This window comes from Selaginella moellendorffii, unplaced genomic scaffold (assembly GCF_000143415.4).
Source record: "Selaginella moellendorffii unplaced genomic scaffold, v1.0 SELMOscaffold_36, whole genome shotgun sequence".
NCBI classification, from domain to species: Eukaryota; Viridiplantae; Streptophyta; class Lycopodiopsida; order Selaginellales; family Selaginellaceae; genus Selaginella; species Selaginella moellendorffii.
The window spans coordinates 258,496-265,935 of NW_003314297.1; positions in this window are offsets into that span (position 1 = coordinate 258,496).

Genomic DNA, 7,440 nt, shown 5'->3' on the forward strand with positions numbered 1-7,440 from the left:
AAAGTTTATTCAAATTAACTGCTATAATAGTTAGTATGAACAAGTATTTATTAGCTCTTTTGATATTTATTTAGATGTATTAAATTTTGATAAGGTTAGTTCTAATGGGTTGGGATGTTACTTTTTCAGGTGATATATTTGTGATCATTTTGCTTATATGTCTGTAATACTTTATGTTCTGTGAGCTATCTTTTATAAATTGTTTAGTATACTCTCTACATATATTTAGTAGTTAAGCTTTATCATTGAGTTTTCTTGATGATACATCTATTATTAAATTTTATTAGATACTTAATCTTATGTCTCTTCATCCTATCCTATATCGGTTTAGGGTTATATTGTATAATAAGTAAGTTGAGTATGTCCGACCAAGTTAAGACGTTATCTGGCTATTGTAAACTCCTAAATTTGAACTTCTTAATAGAGCGAAATTTACCAAATGTAGGTGCTTGAGCGATACCACTGCTGCTACTGTCAACATTGGCGAAAGAACCAATATAGATAAAGTCACCCAACATTTCAAACCCATATAAATTTAAACTTCCCAAAAAATCACCCAACTCAATATTATTCAAACCCAAGAATATTTAACCCCAAGTATCCCAATACCCTTAACCAATTAAAAAAAGGGGTTTATGGGCCCTTTCTTTTTTTATTTGAATCTCTATAAGTTATCTTTTAAATCATTTTCTTTGGCTGCTTATAGTTACTTATTAGGCATGCCTATCCTTGTTTTATGTTTGATTTGAGTTTAACTCCATACCATGCTGGTGGAGTATTCATATCCTCACATTAGGCCACTAGTCTGCTGAAATAACACAAAATTCTATTTGACTCCATTTTACATATTAATCTTGGTAGTAGGATGCTAAACTATTTTACTATTGCTCCATATTATTATTCTTTTGCTCCTTAATTGTATAGTTGAAGTTGTTTCATGCTTTTATTTCTTCACTCCTTAGTGTATGCTTAAGATTTGTTCCATACTCCTGTTCATTTGCTCCTAGGGTACAACCTCACAAGTCAACTCTATCCCTTTGTTCAATGGCCCAAGGCTTTGGAACTTTAGTTTTGTTCCATGCCCTTTACATATGTGTTTAAGGGTTAGGATTCACTCTATAGTCATCTTATAGTAAATCACCATAGGATATAGATTGAAAACCATATGTGCTATAGTTTTGGAGTCGAAACAAACCCATTTTCCACAAACATAATTGACAATATTATAATTAAAGTAACTTTAATTTTTAACTACCTTGCTCTTTAGATCTTTATTTGCTAAACAAGAAACTATAAAGTGGTCCGAATCTCTAATAATATCTAGAATGGATAATTAAGCTATGGAGGAGGCAGATCTTCCTACACCATTGCCAAAGTCTCAACCACTAAAACAAAAGTAGCTAAGAGGAAAACCTTAAGGGAGGCCAGAAAGATCTATAAAACCTGTGAAGGTAAATATATCAAATTAGTTAATTAGTCACTTTTTTTATTGCTTACATGAATTTGATCCTATGAACTCAAAAGAGAAAAGATAAGTAAAGAGAACAAAAGTCACTTAGAATAGGTAGGAATTCAAACTCCTGCAGCAAGTTAGTAATGGCTCCTTTTGTTATTTTAGAACCTAAGTTGATGAGTTTATCTAGCTATTGTAAATTATAATTTGAATCTTATCAGTGCTATATATTTTATGAACATAGTTTTTTTCAAACACAAGCTATATATTGAAAATATAGTTTAGAATTATAGTTCTAAGTTAGAAAATGGGATAGAAAATGAATAAGTAGCTCTTGATGCATTAGCTCATAGCCATTGGGGATAAAACCATTGCTGGTAAGTAGTAATCTAAGCATATTATATTCTTAATTGAAGATTTTAATATAAAAAACAGATTCACAAAATCAAACATGATTAAGAAAGAAACATAAATATAAATACTAAATAAATATTTATAGAGTTTAGGCTTTTATGTTTTTCTTAATTAAGTTAAAAGGAATTTAAGTTTTTGTCAGTTCCAATAGTAAGCATCTAATCTCAACATTCTTCCATTTTTTTTTAGTTTTTAGGAAGGATTCTTAGATATTATTGTAGTGAAACTTTTGTATTGAATTCATCATAGTTTTAATTTAAATTTTGTATACAGGTGTGGGATTCAACCTTAACTAAACCTTAAGCTTGCATTCACAATCCAATTTATATGATAAGGGACTATTTGAACTAAACTAGCATATTTACCACTCATAACAAACTCAAAGAAGGTTTCATTTTACCTAAAGTAACATAGTAACAACTCATGATAACCACATATAGATAATATTAATTATAGAGTGCCAATATATTATGAAATTAATTGTGTGAGGTCCAAGTATACAACTATGATGCTGTATATTAATAATAGTATAGTGAGATTTTGATAGCCATTGAATTCGTTTCAATTTAGACCACTCGCTCTTGTATATAAACTATGGTTTTTCGGCTAATTGATATATATATTTTTGTATTCCATTTTTATATTCTGTACATTTACATTGGTGGAGATAAGGGGTAGCTTTGCTTTGATTGTCTTTGAAGAGTGCTTAGATTTGGGATTTTGGTTTATATTTAGCTTTTGCAACATTTATATCTCACTTTCCTTATATCTTTTTTAATTTTCTCTTTTTTGTTTTTTTCCTTTTCATTCATCTTTATGGTAGAGCAATAGCCTCTTCCTCCTTTGACTTTAGAGTAACACTTGGTGTAATTGTTTGATGCCATATGATTGTAATTGAATAATTAGACTCAGTTGATAGCGGTATTCATAATGTATGGTACACCTCTTCCTTCTCTTATTGCCAATCTTTGCATCTAGTTGGAGTTCTTTCATAGGAATCCTAGGGATGATATGCATGAGTTTCCCACGTGTCTCTAAAGGACGGTGCTATAATGGTACAATAGTTTGAGTGTAACCACTCATGTAGATTGAAACATTCTCCAGGATGTCTTCAAATGCATATTTGAATATGCCAATGATTATGATAATGTCTTTCAATAATTGCATCATCTTCATTAAGGGCTATTTGAGTTAGTGATGCAATTTGGTGTTTGTTTCTGGAGCCTTTTGCTTCGTGTAGAGCTAAATATATCATAGTGGATCAAGTTAGGAATGTTATGGCTAACATTTCATCAAGATTTTGTAAGACTTATGCATGCAATTTCTTTAACCACCTTTGACAATGTTTTTCGCTTGGCATAATGTTATGACATATCACTACAAATCCTTCAACTCCACTTCTTGTGGGAAATGGTCATATTCTAATAAAGGTTGCTGCTATTGCATGAATTCAAGGACAAGAGCAAGGATGGGGTTATGGCCGTGATGTCCGATGTTGGGTGTGTGATGAAATTGGTCACATTTATCGGCATGATCGGTGTTTTCCAGATTAGTGACTTTCATTTTCTAGGTGGAAACCTTTGTGTCAATAACATTTTATTAGTGCTTCTACAATGGAAGGTATAAACATCGAGATGTTTCTAGGAAACAAAAGAGTTGCACGAGTAGCAGAGGGTTCTTATAAGTTAATGATCCCTCCATCTTTTTTATGAGAATATCATTAAGGGGTTCACTCGCCACTAGTTTATCAAATGTTTACTTTTCAATCTCATTTTTATAACAAAATGTCTCTTATTGATCTTTTTGTGTTAGTTGATATAGGCTTGAGTTTATCTTCTATTGCTCAGCCTGTTGTCACATGTTGCCTTCTACATTATGTCATGTAGCAAAACTAATTTTCATTCTTTATAACAACAATTATACATATGGGTATATTTGGGATGAGATGGACATAATTGTGTGTGTGGGTAGTTTTGAACTTGAGTTGCAATCATTGCAAGTGGTGCCAAATCAAGCTTTTGACTTCATCCTTGATATGGATTAGTTGTAACACAATTATGCTACTATAAGCTATAAATTTTTTCCTTTCTAATTTGCTACTTTACCTTATGTATTCGACTACCACTATCTTGGCTTTATTCCCTTGCCAAAGTTCCTATCTATTGTACCAACTCTTACTTGGTTTTATTTGGTTTCAACTACTCACTACACAAGCAATGAAGTTCTAGCCATCCATCCATAGATTCCCAAATTCTCTCCCAATCCCTTTCCCTGAGTTAAACTAGACTTAAGGTTCGGCTACACTCCCCTTAGGCATAAGCAGCTAAGCACACTAAGCCTCTAAATTCCTAATATTCCTTGGTATGATCATGGGACCTTGTAAATCCCAAGTTTTGGTGCATCACTTGCTTTAGGACCCTAGGGAAAACACTATGGCCTAACGGCCCAGTATGGGTACGCTTACTCCTATCGTTAATGTGATTTTGGGTATCGAAAGTTACTTATTGTGACAATAAGGAAAGAATATTCAAAAGGACAGCCAACAGATAACTTTTGATACCAAAGTCACATTCGCAACATTATAAATGTAACTTTGGGTATCGAAAGTTACTAGTTGACAATTCCCCTACTTCCATCCCAAAGGGAAGGCCTAAGCCCTTAGGAAGGAGCAAAAACCAATGAGCCATATGATATTTATATAGGGCACCACTTTACATGAGTTGGGAGCATTGTAGTCAATTTCCTTTCCAAGAGTGGGAGTTACTCTTGAGCATTTCCTTGGGTACCACCTAAGTCCATGCTCATTCTCACTTAAGGCCCCTAACTTTTAGTCCCAACCTTAAGTCAGTTTGGAAAACACCACTAAAGAGTTCTTTCAAGACTGGTTCCTAGACCTTACTATCCCTATTATACTTTTGGAACCCCATACAACCCCCCAAGAGACGATTGCTTTAGGCTTTCACTCTATGATCTAACTTGTATTAATATTCGGACTTGGTATCAAACTCAATCTTAGACTCGATCTTAGACTTAATCTTGGACTTGATCTCAGACTTGATCTTTGACTCAACCTTGGACTCGGTCTCAAACTCGATCTTTGACTCAACTTCAAATTCGGTCTCGGACTCAGTCTTGGATGTGATCTTGAACTTAGTCTCGGACCCAATTTCGGATCTCGGACTCGGACCCGAACTCAGTTTTGGACTCGATCTCAACCTTGGTCTTGAAGTCAGTCTTGAACTCGGTCTTGAACTTGGTCTCGAAGCAGACTCAATCTTGGACTCGGTCTCATTCAATGAACTCTTTATCATTTCAGTCATGGTTGCAAGGATCTTCTAGCCTAGGACACCCTAGGGAGTTAAGTCCTTACAGCTAAGTGAGTGTGATTTGAGATTTCTCCTCTTTATCTTATATTTCTTTATATTTCTTCCATTCCTCTCACTTTCGTTCTTCTTTATCCCTCTACTTCCATCACTTTTGTCTCCTTATTACTTTTTCTTATGTTTCCATCTTATTCCTCTATTCCTTCTTTAGATCCCTTCAACAATATCTATGTTGCAGTAGTTAATTGGTTCATGAAGAAGTATGCCGAGCTATTTGAATTTAACCTGTTATTTATGGTTAAGATTGCAACACTTCATCCTATTCCAATTGGGGATGTTTATCCAATCAAAGTTTATATTCATCGTCGCTCACCAAAAAAGATCAAGATTTTACATACAAAAGTCAAATAAATGTTGGTAAATGGTGTTATTTAAAAGTCATAGAGTCCTTGGGAGTGTAAACTTTATTTTGTAATGAAGCCTAATGGGAGTATTTATTTCTACATTGACTATTATCCATTAAACAAAGTGATGATTCTGGATGTGTACCCTTGTCCTCACACCACTAATCTCCTAAATTATCTGGAGATAAGTCATTAATTCACTAAGTTAAATCTTGCTTTTGGGTATTGGCAAATGTTGATGGCTAAAGAAGATATTCCTAAGATTATTTTTTATACACTATTTGTTTTGTACAAATTCTTGGTGATGCCATTTGGTTTGAACAATGCTCTAACAACTTTCTATCAAATGATAGATGGGGTTCTTTACAATATGCCGAAAATAACTATTGATTTCATCAATGATATCTTTATCCACTTAGAAGGGACATAAAAGGAACACATCCTCATAAGGTGTTGGATTAGCTGATATTTCTAATATTAATCTTGGAAGTGTGTTGATGCAAGAGAGCATAAGTGTGTGTGATCAATATCATCCTATTGCATACATCAGCCGTGCTTTACAAAAAGTAGAGGTGAATTACTCCATGATACATGAGTGTTTAGTAGTAGTTTGGGGTTTCAAAAATTTCATGCATATTTATATAGTTTTCAGACATTATTAAAATGTGATCATATTGTAACTACTTTGTTATTCAAGTGGAAAAATTTGGTTGGTTGTATCATGACGACACTCAATTTTTCATTTTATACGTTGATGTTTTTTATATCAATTTTGGAGGTGTGCTAATGCAAAAGAGTTCGAGTGTGCATGGTCAGTGCTATCCCATTGTATATATCAACTGTACTTTATAAAAAATAGAAATGAACTACTCTATGATAGAAAAGAAATGTTTAGTAGCAGTTTAAGTTTTAAAAAAACTTCATGCATATCTATATAGTTTTTGGACATTACTAAAAGGTGATTATGTTGCAATTACTTTGTTATTCAAATGGAAGAATTTGGTTTGTTGTATTATGACGACACTCAACTTTTCATTTTATGTGTAAATATTTTTTATATCAATTTTGGAGGTGTGTTAATGCAAAAGAACTCAAGTGTAAATAGTTAATGCCATCCTATTGCATATATCAACTATACTTTATAAAAAGTAAAGATGACCTACTCTATGATAAAAAAGAAGTGTTTAGTAACAATTTAGGGTTTCAAAAAACTTCATGCATATCTGAAATTGTCGGATATCTATTAAATTAGTTTTAATTTGGAGCACTTACTCCTGTATACAAGCTAGTGTCCGAGTGGCGGTTAATTTCAATTCGGAGCATTTGTTCCTATATATAAGCTAGGATTTTTTGTGTAATTAATATGCATATTTTTGTATTCAATTTCCAGAAATTTTTTTTTCATTTCTAATAGTAAGCATCTAAAAATTTATATTCCTATAAAAGCATTAGTTTTTAAGAAGGATTCTCAAACATTAATATAGTGAAACTTTCATGTTGAATTCAGAGAGATTGCACTATAAAAGTTAAACTATTTTAAATGACAAACTAAGAGCAATAAGTATCAAGAACTTTTTAAATGTTCTTGACAAAAATATAGAAATGATTACTAGCACAAAAAATTAGTATTCAATTTCTGATGACAAAATAAAAGTTAAATGGTTCTCTAACTCACCTGCAGCTGCAGCTGCCTCCGTCTTCGGGGTTATCTTTCGTTTTTTTAACGATGAACTAAAAGGAGAGTAATCTATCTTGCTCTACTCATCTAGTTCTCTAAGAGGGTGAGGGAGATGAAAGGAGGGAGGGAGAAAGAAGGGGGGGGGTAGATTTCGGGGGAGTTGTGGCA